This window comes from Petaurus breviceps, unplaced genomic scaffold (assembly GCF_028583685.1).
Source record: "Petaurus breviceps papuanus isolate PSGF00001 unplaced genomic scaffold, PetGlider_PUasm1.0 118, whole genome shotgun sequence".
NCBI classification, from domain to species: domain Eukaryota; kingdom Metazoa; phylum Chordata; class Mammalia; order Diprotodontia; family Petauridae; genus Petaurus; species Petaurus breviceps.
This window is the reverse complement of record NW_027185616.1, coordinates 12,330,118-12,348,161: the sequence shown is the minus strand read 5'-3', so window position 1 is coordinate 12,348,161 and position 18,044 is coordinate 12,330,118.

Here is an 18,044-nt window from a genome sequence, read left to right as displayed (position 1 = left end):
AGCTCGTTAAGCCCGCCCTGGGGCTAAAACCTCCCGCTTATCTGGGCCTGGGCTCCACTCCCAGAGTGCTGTGCTGGCTGGCCTGTCCTCAGCGGGAGGTTAGCTTCTCTGTGTCATTTTGTGGGTTCTGCCACTCCAAAGCTTGTTCAGAGTTCCCTTTTTACATTGATTGGGGAAGGTGGAAGCCAGAGCCGGTTGGAGGTCATGCTTCTACTCTGCCATCTTGACTCCACTCCCTCACTCAGTATTTTTTAAGAAATTTTATTGTTGCCTTTTGTTTTTATACCAGTTACAATTTTTTCTTAACTTCACTCAACCCTCCCTCTTAACAAAGAACAACCGTTAAGTAAGGTCTACTGACATCAGTCATGTCTATCAGAGTCTACCACATTCCACAACCACAGTCTCCACTGCTCTCCTAAGAGGAAGAGCTTCATTATTACTTCTCTACAATTTCATTACTTTACAGAGGGGTAAATAGGCAATACAAGGTGATGGAGCTTAGATTTAAATTCAGGTCTCCTGATTCCAAACCCAGTAGTATTTCCATTATATCAAGTTTGCCTCTAAAGGTTAGTAAAAGCTCACATTGTAAAATATACCTTTTTTGGTACCCTTGTCTTTGACTAACTTATCACTTCCTCCTCCATCACCACCCAGGTACCAAGTACTATCTCCTACTATTTCTGCCTTTTAAAGTTAAAAACATCCTAGATCTAAGAACTACAGAGGATCATCCAGTTTAGCCCCAATTCCTCTCCAAGTTAGGTTGCTACTATTCTCATTTTATAAATGAAGTCCAGAGACATTAAGTCACTTACCCAAGTTCCTATCACTAATAAGTGTTAATAAGTTAATAATCAATGTTGTATTGTGGAGAGAGCACTAGATTCAGAGTCAAAACCCTAAGTTCATTTCCCAAGATTTTTAATTCACTCTGTTTGATCTTGGGAAAATTCAATGACCTCTTTGGGTCTTAGTTTCCTCATATATAAAGTGAGGGTGCTGGACTAGATGACCTTTAAGATTATCTTAAAGGCAACTGGTTTCCCAATAGATAAAGTGCTGAGTCTAGAATCAGGAAGACCTGAGGCTCAAATCTGGTCTCAGGCAAATCACTGTGTATTTGCCTTAGTTTCCTCAACGGTAAAACACCTACCTCATATCCTAGCACCTACCTCATAAGCACAGCTAGGTGGCACAGTGGATAGAGCCTGGAGTCAGGAAGACTCATCTTCCTGAGTTCAAATCCATCCTTAAACACTTCCTAGCTATGTGACCCAGGGCAAGTCATTTAACCCTGTTTGCCTCAGTTTTCTCATCTGTAAAATGAGCTGGAGAAGGAAATGGCAAACCACTCCAGCATCTTTGCCAACAAAACCCAAAATGTGGACATGAGAATTAGGACACAAATGAACAATGACTAAACAAGGATCAAATGAACTAATAACTGTAAAGCACAGTGCCTGGCACTCAGTAGATACTATATAATCACATTCCCTTTCCTCTAAGGTTCTTTTCAACTCTGGCTCTTTGATCCTACGAATGTGAACTAGAACCTAGGTCTTTGCCTCAGAGTTCTGGGTTCTTCCCAGTGAAACAGGCTTCCTCTCTCCTCATGTTCTCTTTTCTCCCTTTTTTTTAAAAAAGCTATTATTATATAATATATATATACAATATATAAAACATTGTTATATAATGTCATATGGAAATTCTCTGTAAACTGGTAGTTTAATTATAGCAAAGTTTCAAGCCTCATCTATGTTAATAGGTTCCACTAATGGGTTTGTTGTTGTGTTCAGCCGGAGTCAATAATACAATTGCTAACTTGCTTGAAATCAGCCTGTGTTCCAAGTGTATTGATGCTTAGGATCATCTTAAATGTCCCTAAGTGGCTCTTGGAAGCTGAACGTTCCCCAATTGGCTATTGGTAGTTAAGTGAGAAAGCATAGCTATATATAGTCTATAGATAAGAAGAGAGCCCCAGAAGCATATGCTGATAGGTTGGGAAAGATTCCAGAACATCCTATTAGCCAGCCCCTCATAGGATCATAGACTAGAACTGGAAGAGACTCAGAGGCCATCAAGGCCAACCCTCCTCCCTTGTCAGATAAGGAAACTGAGGCACAGAGTGGTTAAAGTGATTTGTCCAAAGAGGGGCATTTGGAGGTCATTGGAAATGAGAAAGTCCTAGTGTTTACAGCAATGCTTTTTGTGGGAGTGAGTGGAGATCTGGAAACAAAGTAGACACCTATTGCTTGGAGAAGGGTTAAACAAATTGTGGTATGTGAATATAATGGATTATTACTATGCTTCAAAAAAAGATGAATATAATGAAGTCTGAAAAGGCTTCCTTGAACCTATGCAGAGTGAAATAGGCAGGACCAAGAAAACATTCTAGACAGTAACTACAATGTGAATGGACAGAATAAACACAAAACAATCATTGCGAATGTTGCAAAATGACAAAAAAAAAAAAAGCCTAGCCCCAGAGGTGTGTGAAGATGCCCTCCTTTCCCTCTCCCCCAAACAGCCACCACACACAAACACACTCCTTTGCAGAGATGAGGGATCCATAGGTGTGGAATCTTGTGTATATTTCCAGATTATTTTGGCTGTATTGATCAATTTTGCTAATTGTTTTTTTTTCTTTTTTTTTGTTCAAAAATTTTCTTCATTGTATAGAATCACTCTCTAGTAGGGGGATTAAGAAGGATATAGAGAGAAATTTAGGCAATGTGAAAACAAAAGATATCAATATGAAATTATTTTTAAAAATAGGAGATGATTTGAATACAGATCTTCTGGCTCCAAAAATCAGAGCTGTTTCTGCTCTACTAAGTTTCCTCATTCAGGGGCCATTAAAGGAGGTACCTCAATCTGTACCCCCCCAAATAATCACTCTTCATTCTTGATTCTTCCTGAAACCTTAGTTTTCCTTCTGCCCAGAGAGTAATACCCTCAGTCAAGAATGTCTACTTTTCTTTTCCAAGTGACATTTCATTTAATTGAGAAGCAGACAGTTTTTTTTTCAATCAGGGACCTAATTAGCTCTGTTAGTGATAGAAAGTGAACTGTGATTGGCAGTCCAGTTCATGTTCAGGTTAATAAGGCAGACATTCAAAGCAGAAAAAGGCTCTCATTTGTAAGATGTTGAAATCATAGTATGGAGAGGGGAAGCTGGACAGAAAATGAACTGTGGCATTGAAAAACTCCTAGCTAAGGTAGGAAATGGCTCTAAACAAAACTGAACTGCCACATGTTCCTTGGGCCATACAATAATAGAAGCCTTAGAGTAGAAGGTCTACTTGTCCTTGCCTCTCCCTGTTCCAGATGGTTGAGAACAATGTTTTTAAAGACAAAGATTCTGCAGCCTAACTTGGTTGCTAATTCAAAAGGCTAATAGCTTTTTTTTAATCAGAAAAGGGATTGGGTAATTAAGTTCTTCAAACTTTAATTTTTCTTTTCTTTTTTTAGATGTGCTTCACTCTCTCACCTAGGCTGGAAGTTCAGTGGTCACTCACAAGTCAGATCCCACTGCTGATTTGCATGGAAACTTTGACCTGCCCTGTTTCTGATTTGGGCCTCCTTAGAAAGCCTGGAAGCCCCCTGCTGCTGGGGTCTCACCATTATTGGGGCTTTATTTAGCCCAAGTACCAAATCAGCTGCAGCTCTACTGCAGCTCAAGTAATCCACCAGCCTCAGTTTCCCCAGTAGCAGGGATTCCAGGCATGCACTACCATGCCTGGCTAACCTTCAGTTAGTCCATAAGAGCCGACACATACATAGCTTCAAAGTGTGCAAGGCATGTTGCACATTTCTTCTTATTTGGTCCTCACAAGATGTATTATTTCATAATTTCATAAACCAACTCCTTTGGTCCTCACAACAACACTACGAGATAGATGTTACTATAATCTTCATTTTACAGATGAGGAAACAGAGGCTTAGACAGGCTGAGTGACTTACCAATGTTCACAGAGATAGTGCCTGAGGCTGGATTTAAACACAGGTCTTCCTGATTCCAAGGATTGGAAATAAGATTTGAGTCAAGGTTTTTCTAGATTCTAGGCTCAACATTCTTCTGCTTCTACTACATTCTTCAACGTGGCTCCTAGATTTCTAGGAGAATATGTGGTCATTCTTGAGATAATGATGATGAATAACTAGCATTCTCTGGCACTTCAAGCTTTACAAAACACCATATAGACGTTGTTTCTTGGTTTTTGTAGGAGCTGAGAGGAAAGGTTGACATTGGCAAGGGGGTAAATCCTTAAGGTCTTCTTTTCTCTGAACCTATCGTCCCAAGGTCATAGATTCCTGAGAACAAGACTTAGCCCGTGGTCCTTTCATTTGTTCTTTTTCATCTTAGGCACAGGGAGCAGACTCTCCAAGACTGAGAGTCTCAAAGGTAGAGAGCTTAAGACAGAGGAATCCTTGAGTTTAGGAATCTAGGCTGATGAAGCAATCATAGGACCATGATAGATTTAGAAGAGATCATAGATTTAAAACTTACATTCCATTGCATGAGAGGCAGGACCTGAAGCCAGATATTCCATCTCCAAAGCCAGGGTTATGGGGTCCACTAAATTGATAGCCTTAGTTCATTTCACTATATGGCTGCCATGACCCTTCTGATAATAACTTAGCAAGTAGTTCTGAGTTCAAATCTGGATTCAAACACATAGTTCTGTGACTCTGGGCAAGTCATTTTACTTGTGTGCCTCAGTTTCCTCATCTGTGAAATGGAAATTATAATAGCTCCCACAGTTGTTGTAAGGATAAAATGAGATTATATTTGTAAAGCTCTCTGCACACCTTCAAGTGCCATGTAAATGTTGTTCAGTTGTGTCTGACTCTTTGTGACCCCATGGACATAACACACCAGTACTGTCCTTGGGGTTTTCTTGGCAAGGATACTGGAATGGTTTGCCATTTCCTTCTCTAGCAGAGGCAAACAGATTTGAAGTGAACTTGCCCAGGGTCACAGAGCTAATAAGTACCTGAGGTCACATTTGAACACAAGTCTTCCTGCCTCCAGGCCCAGTGCTCTATCCTGATTCTAGCTGGTTCAAGACAAAACAGAGGTTGTCCAAGGTCACACAGCTAGTATCTGAGGCCAAATTTTAATTCAGGTCTTCCTGATTCCAGGCCTAGAGTTCTATCTACTGAACCATCTAACTACCTTTTGATATATAAATACTAGCTATTGTATTTTATGTGTAGAAGGAGATGTTTGCTATTTAGAAGTATTGCAACTAAGTTCCATTCATCCTCTAAGAATAGAAATGAATTGATGTTGTATACTGGAGAATATATTCATGCATGCATATATTTATAGAGAGTATATTAATCCCTAAATCCATGTGCACTGGAAGTTTATTCCCCACACCCAATAGTTTATCTAGGGGAAAGGTATAAAAACACCCTCATCCAAAAGCCTTTGTCCTCTCACTTGAGAAAACAGTCCAGGGCCGTTCTCCCAGCACGAACTGAGAGATTTAGAGAAAGAGAAAGCTCCCTGGGGATACTTTGCCCATCCCAATTGTTTATTTTCCTGCACATCTATAGAGTCTCAGCTGGGTCTCAGTTGTTTTTTTCTTTATACCTTTAAATCTGACTGAAAAGTTCTCCTATTTTTACCATTGTGATTTCATTGCCTTAGGAACCAGCTGAAGAAAAGTTGCATCCTTAACATACATCAGAGATAGGATTTTTCCTGTACAAAGGGAGAAAGTTGGGAAGCCATCTTTGGAAATTCTACACTGCCTTTCCCCTTTCTTCCCTCTCTCACTCCAGCTCAGTTGTGCCCAGTGCAAACTTGGAGATTTGAAGCATTCTCACCCTCCTTTCTTCACTTTTCCTGACGCCTCTGTGGTAATATACAGAACATCCTTCAATAGGTCTCATTTGGACCACCTAAGTTTTGTATGTGAATTTTTTTCTTCTTCCTTTCTTTGTATGGTGCCTCATTTGCCCTTAAATCTCTTATTTGGAGATACCTTGCTAGTAAGCGAAAGGATTAAGATGGATCAGAGAAAGGGATCAATTATCCTTTTCATTTTAAGAAAAATCAAAGAAAATGATAGTTGTTCGAATAGCAGCCCCTTTGGTGGGGCTAATTTAGCCACTCTGCCTTTTGCCTCTCATAAACAGAGAGGTAAACCTTAAACAAGGAGTTCCCTGAAAGTCGCTTGTTAAACAAAAATGGGGAGGGAAGCATAAATCTAATAATATTTTGAATTTTCTAGCAGATCTTGCTATATGAAAGAGCCCAGTGGTTTAGTCTTGTATAGTATAATTACCTTCTATTCTATTTTGTAAACTCAGATTTCTACAAACCAAGTTTCCTTAGACTGAGGAACATATATTTAAGATGTTTATTATTAATTTTGCAGAGAATTTTCTGAATGAAATATCCAAGAAAATAACATAGGATGTTAACATGACTGATTGTGGCCCAGTGAGCTCAGGCTTTAGTAACAGGCAAATGGTTGGTCTTTCTCTGAAAATCTCTAATAAAACTTCCAGTAAACTAGGACCATGCTATCGTGAGGTCCTATGAGGTCACTATAAAAAATGTAGTTACATTAAGATTGAGGCTACAGGTTGGTGGTTCATTGCTCTCTTCCTAGGGTTCTGGCTTTGTTCTAAAGCAATGTGACTTTTTGTACTTATTCCTTCAAAAGGCAACTTGCAAAGGAAGTCATGCTGGTTGGATTGCCCAAGGGTCATGGCTATACACTTAGCATTGATGTGAAGTTAATAAAATGTGTGTAGTTAAAAATCTGCTCAATTTAGATTAAATTCTTAAGAAGAGAGTTCTACTTTTCCCTGAAAAACCAAACAAAACGAAAATAACAAACAAAAAAAATCAACCCCCCCCAAACAACCAACCCAACAACTCATATTTTTGACAATAATTTTCATTCAGTGATGATATATGGCTGAACTACCACAGCCTCTAATGCAATCCAATAAACATTTATTAAGTGCCTCTAGATTGGGAAAAAAAATGGCAAAAGACTGAAGAATTGTATTTGGAGGTTACCCAGTAATGGTGCAATGGAGGTGTATGTGGTGGAGGTGAATATATGACACTAATTGTACAAGAGAAATGTTATGAAGGAGGAAGAAAGTCAGAGCACAGCATCAAAAAACATCTCATGCTCCACTGGTCTCCACGCTTGGGTGAACCCATTCTATGCAGGAGGATGTAGACAGGAATCATAGGATCACAAATTTAGAATTAGAAAGGATCCCAGAGGCCTTTGAGTCCAACACACTTACTTTACAAATGAGGAAACTGAGGCACAGAGAGGGGTAAGTGACTTGTCCAGGACCATGCAGCTAGTAATTGTCTGGGCAGATTTTGAACTCACTCTTTCTGACTCCCACTCCATTATACTACCAGAAAAAGTGGAAAGGAAAAGGAAAAAGCATTTAATATAGCCTACTACATGTCAGACACTGTGCTAAGAAAGGCAGTGCCTACCTTCAAGGAGCATACATTCCAAAGGGCAAAAACAACACATAAAAGGAAACTAAAGATCCCACCCAGAAGGAGGTAAGAAAGGGAAAGAAGTCCAGAGATTCAGGAGTGAAGCCAGAAGAGGAACGCAGAAGTGAACATGGCTGGCTTATGTACTTTCCTTAGAATGGAGGTTACAGGAGGAGCTGACCAATCAGAGGAAGGTCTAAGAGGGACAGAATGATCTTCCAGGGCGAGGCGACTGCTATGACCTGAAGGAAAAAGTAGTCTGGAGCACAACCTGGAGAGGAATGAAAAATGAATGAGAACGAAGGAGAACCTGGGTTCAGGTCCTGCCTCAGGTGGATATTGTTTTACCTCTCACTGTCCTAAGACTTTAAGAGTGGCTGATCTGCATCTCAGTGGAGGGCCTTTCCACAAGGAGAGTTCCATACACTGATGAAATCACAGGTCTAGACCTCAAAAAAGAAAAATAATTATGACAGGTGCCGAAGACACAAAGATGAAAAAGCAACATGGTCCCTGCGTTCCTACCTCAGAGTTCATACTGAAATACTCAGCCTCTTATTATCCTCACAGAGATAATGGAAAATAAATTAGCCCTCTAATTAACTTCAGCCCCAGATTTCTTCTCGGAGGTTCCGAGGTTTAAGAGAGGACAACAGGTCCTTGAACATGGAAAAGGTGGGAAAATTGCTATTATAATGAAAAGGAGAGTTGAATAAACTTTTGTCTCCTCAGCTGAGTGGACACCTGGGGATTTAGATAATACCCTCTGAAAAGTAATTAGCCTGTGCTTTCAAAAATGGGTCACAGCAACCAAGGGAGAGTGTTCCTTTCCCCCTTCTCCCTTTCTCCCTGTACCATGCATGGGTCTCTAGCTCAGCTCACTCTCTACTCAGGATCTGTTTTTTCTGGGCCTCCTTTCCTTTACCTCTCCCTCCCTCTCTGTCTCTGTCTCGAACTCTGTCTCTCCATATGCCCACATACACATTCGTTCTTCCCTCTCTGCACTTTGTTCCTGTTTTCTTTCTCTCTCCCTTCCCCTATCTCAATCTCAGCAATTCCAAAGGATCCCAGATGTAAAGCTGGATATATAGACCTTAGAAGTCATTTCTTCCTTTTACAGATGAGGAAACTGAGACGCAAAGCGACTTGCTCAAGGCCATGAGATAGTGACAGAAGCAAGATTTGAATCCAAGTCCTTTGATTTCAAAGCCACAGGTCTTTCTACTCTATCACACTGTTCTCTACTTCTCTGTTTTTTTACTCTCTGCTCACACCCTCTTCCTGCTTGAGCTTCACCCACCTATCATTAGGTTATTTGTCCAAAAATGCTGCTAGGGATATAACCCCCAGACATTTTAAAGAAAAGGGTAGGTCATGGTTCATTAAATTATATTGAAGGTGGGCCCACATAGAGAGGGATTACAATGCTTTCAGAAGTATATACCAGGTTCATAATTCTATATGAAAAAAATAATAAGTCAAGACTTAATTTATTCTTAGATGATACATTGAGACCACTTGTTTTAAAGTATCTAAAACCAGAGGGAAAAAAATACCACTAAGTGGGACCTCTTCTCTTTACCGTGAGAGGTCCACAACATCAGGGAAACTCAAGTATAGAGTTTATAGGCGATCCTAATGATACTTGACACCTCAGCCTAATTAAAGCCTGAGACCAGGGTGGCATTTGTCAGTGTAGTAATGGATTCATTATTGTGTGAGCACAAAATGCTACAAGTACATGTGAATCTTAAAAGCCCAACCGTACAGTGTGGGTAGGGCTCTTAATAACAGCTCACATTAATATAGGCACTTGAAGGTTTACAAAGTGCTATGAGGTGACATTCATAACACCCCACCAAGTAAATACTGCAGGCGTTATTATGCCCATTTCATAGATGAGGAAACAGGATCAGAGACCCGTCCATGGTAACACAAGTATCAAGTGCTTGGATTCAAATCCAGGGACCTCCTGACTGTAGGTCTCATGTCTTGCTCCTAAAACATACCATTTCTTCTAGAGATACAGTTCTATCCACATGTCAAAAACTCAGCCCTTGGAATGCTGGAATTCTCTTGCTTCAGGAAGACCTGGATACACTATAGAAGCTTTCTCACTTCTTTGGCTTATAGTCCCACTGGGATAATCTGGAAATCTAACTGCCTAACACCACTTGGTCTATTGCTTCTAATGTAAGACTAAAAAAAAAAGGTTATCGTTTATGGGTCAAAGAAAATGGTATCACAATCAAAGACAATAACATGCCGCAATAAGCAACACCTTTCCTGGTGACTCAAGTATCCTTAGTCACTTACTGTCACATGTATGTGACATGTGCGTGACTATGGGCAAGCCTTGGCTCTCATACTTCTTGGGTCCTCCCTTACTCTTTCTTTAGCCAGCTATGGTTTCTACCCATTATTGCCCATCCTTCTCTTCTGGAAACTTCTCCTGGATAGGAAACGTTACTAGTAAGAGTAAAGAGGGTGGAAAGCACGTGGCATGTACAGGGAGCCATGCACAGACCCCTTTGACTGCAGTAGAGAGTTTTTCATGGTTGAGACCTGGAACTCCACAGACCCAGAAGTCTCCTTTCTATGCCCCCAAAGTAAGACACACACAGAGGCTTCCTATGCAGTAACCTCATCAAGGTCACTGAGGAACTCCATTGATCATTTCTCTGTATATGCAAGGGGACGTCACAGTGTTGTTGTTAGTGGTGGTTAGTTATTTCTGTCACATCTGATTCTTCATAATCCTATTTGGGGTTTTCTTGGCAAAGAGACTAGAGTGCTTTGCCATTTCCATCTCCAGCTCATTTTACAAAGAAGGAACTGAGGTAAACAGGGTTAAGTGGCTTGCCTAGATTCACACAGATAGTAAGTGTCTGAGGCCAGATTTGAACTCATGAAGATGAATTTTTCTGGTTTCAAGCCCAATGCTCTATCCACTGTGCCATCTAGCTGCCCTGTGAGTCATAGAATATATACATATGTGTATGTGCACACATGGACCAGGCTTGTTCTTTCAATGGTATAAGAAGATCCCAGCGATAAATAACCTCTATCAATGCAGGTTGGTACTTTCTCTGCTATTTATAATCTGAGACAGTTGCCTAGAACACTGAAAGGTTAAGTGATTTTCTCAGGATCACAGAGCAAGCCTGTGTCAAAAACAGGATGAGAACTCATCTTCCTGCCATCTAGACTGGCAAGTCTCTCCTCTTGAGCAAATGGATGGTGTAAAGGCATGTTTCAGGAAGATTAATCTGGCAGGGCTGTACAGGCTATAACAGGGGAGAGAGAGCTTGGAAGTAGGAAACCCAATTAAGAAATGAATTCAGTAACCCCTGAGAAGGAATTGCTTGTGGGGGCACAGAGAAGAGTCCAAGTCTCAACCAAGGTCTTGGTCTTCTCCTTCAACCTTGACTGGAGGAAGACCTTGCAAAATTTGGAAGGTTGAAAGACTTGTATTTTACATCAGCATTTTAGCATTGTTTCCAGGACTATAGCAGCTGGCATTAGTGTCTCTGTGTCAGGAACTGTGGTAAGATCGCTTCAGGACCGTATAAGGATACCAGCAAAAAATGTAATGACTTAAGGAGAAATTCACAGGAATTACACCTTTCACTATTTGCTCTAAGGCTGATCCGTTCTTTGACATGAACTCTGGGACATTTGGGGGAATGTTTTGTATCAACTATGCCACCACAGTAAATACCCATTCCTAAAACCTAATTAAATCTGGTCAATGTCAACTGATGGTCCTGGGAGAAGTTTAACAGTGGGAACTCATAAGCTATAGAATCAGAGACAGCCCCCAACCTCTCAGGGCTATCCCTAGACTTAGGGGGCTAAGAAGTGGCTGAATTAATGAAGTTGCAGCCGGCCAGAATGAGTGGGTTGAGAGTAATTCTAGATCTTATGTGTGCTATGCTTACTTTAAAAAGAAACTTGTCATTGCTCTCAAGTTTGGAGTTCAAAGGCATGACTTTCCCAAACTGGCTGTTCTGGAGGCGGTGTGGAAGAAAAATTCCATTTTCCAAGTGAAGAATGAAATTTCATTGGAAAAGGACAAAAATTCCTTGTGTAAGCATTTTATCTCAAATCTAGATTACTACTATTCTGGAAGCTAATTTTGTCTTTATTCTCTTGGGAAAGCTCACCTCCTCTGTTCCCTGAATAGGATTCTGTAGTACATTTACCAATATTTCCTCAAAGGATTTTCTTGGGAAAGGCACCCCAGAACTCAGTGGAGGTTGCTCTGTGAGGGCTGACCAACATGTCAGACTACCCCAAAACCCATACCTGAAAACAACAATTCACTTAGAATTGTTCCACATTAGGCAGGTTGTAAGATATCCTTCTGCCTTTCAACAATCCTCCTCTGCTGGGTAGATGAGTCTGACATGTACTCCTCCATAAGAATCTGGTTAGTGATAATCACAGATGTTCAGAAAAGATTTTTAAAACTCCAGCTATAACTTAGTCTCATTCCAGGAAGATTAAAAAAAACATATATTTTAAAAGTTTTATTTAAAACTGAATCTTTTATAATGACCAAGATTGCTTGCTAAGAAGAAATGATATACTACCCTCCTTTCACTGGAGAGACTGGGGACCAGGGGTATAGAATATTACATATATTGTCAGACATGGACGTTGTATTCCTTGAGGGGTTTGCTAACAGGGTCCTCTGAGTATTCACAATCTACTCTTCCTGATGCTGACCCATTTGGAATCTTGGGAAGTATGCTTCTGGAAATGTGTGATCACATGTAATGGAGGGGGCCCTTCCTTAGATTCAGAACATACACAGGTATTCTGTGACTATTTCTGGTTTAGGTATTAGCATCATATTTGTGTCATAAAAGGAATTTGGTTGAACTGTCTATTTTTGCAAATAATTTATTGGGATTTATTGGGATAAGTATTCTTTAAATGTTTGGTAGAATTCACTTGTGAATCCATCTGGCCCTGGAAATTTTTTCTTAGGGAGTTCATTGATAGCTTGTTCAACTTCTTTTTCTAAAATGGGGGTAATTTAGGTACTCTGTTTCCTCTTCTGTTAATCTGGGCAATTTATACTTTTGAAAATAATCATTGATTTCACTCAGATTGTCAGATTTATTGGTATATAATTGGGCAAAATACTTCCTAATGATAGCTTCAATTTCTTCTTCACTGGTGGTGAGTTCACCCTTTTCATAGGGGGATAGGTCTTTTGTGATTCTTCATGTGAGATAAATTGCTGTTCTAACTCTCCCTTCTTTCTGCTCCCAATGAAATCCTTTTTCTTCCTGCTTAATTTTTTTTATGTCATCCCCCCATAGTAACCTTATACCCACACTCTCTGTCCATGTATACTCCTTCTAACTGTACTATTTGTGATATAGTTCTTAAGAATTATAAGTATCATATTCCCATGTAGAGATGTAAATAGTTTAGCCTTATTAAATTGCTTATATTTTCTCTTTCCTTTTTACGTTTTTATACTTCTCTTGATACTGAGAATAAAATTTTTGTTTAACTTTGGTCTTTTCTTCATGAAAACTCGAAAGTCTTCTATTTCATTGGATAGCCATTTTTTTCTTGAAGTATTATGCTCAATTTCGTTGGGTAGGTGATTCTTAGTGGCAGTCCTAGCTCCTTTGACTTCCAGAATATCATACTCCTTGAACTCTGATCCTATTGTGTTGAAGCTGGTAAGTCCTGTGTAATGGTGACTGTGGCTCCCTGATATTTGAATTCTTTCTTTCTGGTTGCTTGCAGTATTTTTTCCTTGACCTGGGAGTTCTGGAATCTGGTTATAATGTTCCTGGGAGCTTTCATTTTGGTATCTCTTTCTGGAGGTGATTAATTAATTATTTCAATCTCTATTTTACCTCTGGCTTTAGGATATCAGGGCAGTTTTCTTTGATAATTTCATGAAATATATCCAGGTCCTCCTTTTGATCATAGCTTCCAGTTAGTCCAATGGTTCTTAAATTCTCTTTCCTGGAAATGTTTTGCATGATTGCACACATATAACTTATATCAGATTGCTTGACATCTCAGGAAAGGGGGAGGGAAGGGAGAAGGAAGGAACTTGGAACTCAGAACTTCAAAAAAAACACCCAAATGTTAAAAAATTGTTTTAACATGGTATTGGGGGAAAATAAAATAAAAATTTATATATGTATATATATGTATGTGTGTGTATGTATGTATGTATATAAAATTATCTCTTCTGGATTTATTTTCCAGGTCAGTTGTTTCTCCAATAAGGTATTTTACATTTTCTTCTACTTTTTCATTTTTTAAAATTTTGTTTGATTGATTCTTGAGGTCTCATAGAGTCATTAGCTTCTACTCATCCAATTCTAATTTTTAAGGAATTATTTTCTCCAGTCAGCTTTTACCTCCTTTTGCATTTGGCCAATTCTACTTTTTAAGGAGTTGTTTTCTTTTTCCAAACTCCTGACTCTTTTTTTTTTCATGATTCTCTTGCATCACTCTGATTTCTTTAACAATTTTTCTCTACCTCTCTCATTTGACTTTTAAACTCCTTTATAAGCACTTCCAGGAGTTCTTTTTGGGGCTTGAATCCAATTCACTTTTTGGTGAGAGGGAAGGGAGACCTTTGAATATAGGTGTTTTGACATTGTTGTCCTTTTATGAGTTTGTGTCTTGATATTCCCTGTCACCATAACAACTTTCTGTGGTCAGATTCTTTTTTTGTTTGTTTTTGATCTTCTTTTCCAGACTTTCCTCTTACTTTTAAATTTGAGTCTTGCTTCTTGGGCACAGGGAGTACTGTTCTAAGCTTCTTTTTGGGGGGACTGCGGGCCCAGGCTGTTTGCCTGGTGCTGCCTTGAGGCCCACAAGGGACCCTTATACTGTGGGGTTTTGGGGGACCAGTGGCTCACCTGGTTCTGTGCTGAGGGTGAAGTGCAGTAGGGAGTGGCTGGTGCTCCTCAGTGCCACAGAAACCTGGTCACTCACCTGGTACTGCACTGAGACATTTGGAGGTCCTGGTGCTGGCATCTGCCTGTTTGCCCAGCACTGTGCCAAGGTACATGGTGGTGTGTGAGTGTGTATGTATGTGGGGGGGAAGGCTGGTCTTGGTTTTTGCCTGCTCACTTGGTGCCACATTGGGGCTCAGGGCTTCCTACTGGCTTGCTGATGCAGGGACTGCTGTTGCCTTTCTGGGACACTTCCTATCCTGGGCTGCACTCCTCTTTCACTAGAGTGAGACAGAACTTTCTCGCCAACTTTCCAAGTTTCTTGGGCTAGAAGAATGTTTTACCCTGTTTTTTTTTTCTGGTTCTGTCATCCTAGAATTTGTTTTGGGGTGCTATTTTATAGTTGTTTGGAGGCAAATATGGCAAAGTTTAGGCAATTTACTGCTTACTCCACCATCTTGGCTCATGGAAATCTGGGACCTATTATTATGTACTCTTAATAGAGTGCTTTAAGGTTGGCAAAGTGCTTTACAAATATTATGGAACAATAACCCCGGGAGATAGGTGTTGTTATTTTCCCCATTTTATAGATAACAGAATCGAGGCAGACAATGCCTGAGTGATTTGCTCAGGGTCAAACAGCTAGAAAGTGGCTGAGGTCAGACAGGACTTTTTGACTCAATGTCCAGTGTTATATCGAGTGTATCTATCACCTAAGCTCCCTCCTTCCCTAAAACCCATTTCCTTCTATGACCACATGATTCTTGTGATTTATTTTGGCCATTTTGCTGAATGAATGTATATACATTTGTTCCCTCTGGATATCAACCAAGCTGTCCTAGGCCAACAGCACCACCTGATGGCTGTTACAGGGCACTGCGACTTCTATCTTTCATTTCAGGGAGCTCATGAACAACAATACTTTGCTCTTTTTAATCTCTTCCCAAATGAAAAAAGGAAGGACTAATTCTGCCCAACTATGTTTCTCTCACTCCCCACTGGGTTGGTTCAGAAAACAACTTGTCTTTGATATTGACCTTCCCACCCCATTTTTTGTTCACTTTTGAGCCTGATAGTTTTGTCTGGGGCTCCATGTTTAAAGCAACTTCTTATGACAAGTGAGTTTTCCATTTTACCCTAGGGATGATGACCACATGAATCTCTCTGTTATTTTAGGGAGCTTAAGAATATAGGTTATTATTACGAATAAATACCATAAGGTCCTAATTCACCCATAATGCTTGTCAAGCCCCCAAGTAGGAAAATCCTCAATATTTGATCACATGAATAGACCTCCAACTGGGTTAAATTCTGTACATTCCAGTTGGTCACTGCCGTTTCCCCTTTTTCACTTTCTGTACACAATTAAAGGTATGTATAATTGAGAAGCAACTAAGATCTAGCTTATCTTTATCCCTAGAGATATTTCCCTTTTAAAAGTACTGTTGAAAACAGTCAATGAGCCACTTAAAAGAAACAGAAAATTTAGCATTTCTATCCTTTCTTTGGAGGGAAAGGGAAGAGGAAATTGGAGAAAGGAAAGTAAAACCTTTACACAGTTTTCCTCAGCCCTTAAAGGCTGACAGGCTCTATCTGAAGTCTTTGTTCTGTAAAGCAGAGATTTGACTCTGTCAGCCTGCCATGCTTAATTTCCATTCCAGAACACAATACACACCACGGGACTTCTTCAGTAGGGTCCCAATGGCATTCCTTCACACAAAATATACCCTTCTTGGTTCCATCCCCTGACAGAGAAGTTCAAAACTCTCAGTGGCAGAACTCTGTCTCCCCTGCCCCCATCCCAATATTTCCATAAAGGAAACTGGAACTCAATTTGATTGTAAGTTTAGGGATTCTTGTAAGTATAATAAAGAGAAACTGGACACAATACCAGTAATCATAATGGTCATTTGAACTAGATAAGATTCCCTCTACCCAGGAGCAAGTTCTATGTAGCTTTTGTGGGATTTCACCTGCAATGCTGAGAAACTGAGTCAAATGTCACTTCTTAGAATTTCAGGTGATTCCACATGGATTTTGGCTCCGTCATAGAATTTAAAGTGTTTCTTACAGCCTCCTGCTTCCATAAAGGTGAATGTCTGGTGGTTTACTATTCTGTTCTTTTTTTTTTAATATCTACTACAGAATATCAAGAGCTTTCTTTTCTTTTTTAATTTTTAAGTACAATTATCCAGATTCTGAACATATTCTACTTTTAAAATAGACTTTTGTAATTTAAAATGAATTATATAATTTAATATTCAAAATATATGACATAAATGACAAAATAATTTATTTTAAAATTAAGTGTATACTATGTAATAATTTAATCTTTACAGTAAAAATAAATAATTTGTTCCTCTAAAATATTTTGAAGATTTACATGCTATTGTGATTTTAGATAGTGCTAATTAAGTTTGTTAGTTGAATAAATTTTTTCAATGCTTTGTTAACTTCTGATTTACATCACTCATTTCCACCAGATTTTGAGTTACAAATTTTCTCCCCGTTTTTCCCCTACCCACCACCCCAAAATAGCAGTCCCACAGGATATTCCCTCCTCCAATCTGCTCTCTCCCATATTTTCTCCCATACCCCTTTTGACTTTTCTAATGGATCTCTATGCCTCAGTGCCTGTATATCTTATTTCCCAATTACATGTAAGATGGTATTAATAATAATAATATACACACACACATATATATATATTTGAATATTTGATTTTAAAACTTTCAATTCCAGATTCATCCCCTTCCTTCCTTGTCACCCACCCTTATTGTGAAGATAAGCAGTTCAGTATAGGTTGTACATGTGTGGCTATTGCAAAACTATAACATAGTAGATATATCGTAAAAGACTGACTATATTTCCCTCCCTCCTATCCCACCTCCCATTTGTTCTATTCTCTGCTTTGATCCCATCCCTTTTCAAAAGTGGATGCTTCCAACTTCCCTCCCCCCCGGCCTCCCCTCCCTTCCATCATCCCCCTCTTCTCCCCTCCCCCCCCACATTCTCCTGGAGGGTGAGATACCCTATTTAGTGTGTATTTCACTCCCTCCTCAAGCCAGATTCAATGGGAGTAAGATTGACCCATTCCCTTTTGCCTTCCTATTCTTCCCCTCCATTGTAACCATTTTCCCTTGCATCTTCTGTATGAGATAGTTTACCCCAATCTGTCTCTCCCCATCTCCTCTCATTATACTCCTCTCACCTCTTAATTTCACCTTTTAAGTATCATCCCTTCCTGTTAAATTGGTCCTGTGCCCTCTATCTATGTATATTTGCAAATATATATACACACATTCACATATGTATTCATATGTCCATATACCATCATATGTAGACATATATATATTTCTATTCCCTTCAACTACTGAGAAAAGTTTCATAAGTTACAATTATTGTTTTTCCATGTAGGAATATTAATAGTTCAACTTTGATAAATTCCTTATGATTTCTTTTCCCTGTTTACCTTCTCATACTTCTCTTGCTTCTTGTATCTGAATGTCAAATATTCTATTCAACTCTGGTTTTTTCAGCAAGAATGCTTGAAAGTCCTCTATTCCACTGAATGACCATATTTTCCCCTGAAACATAAT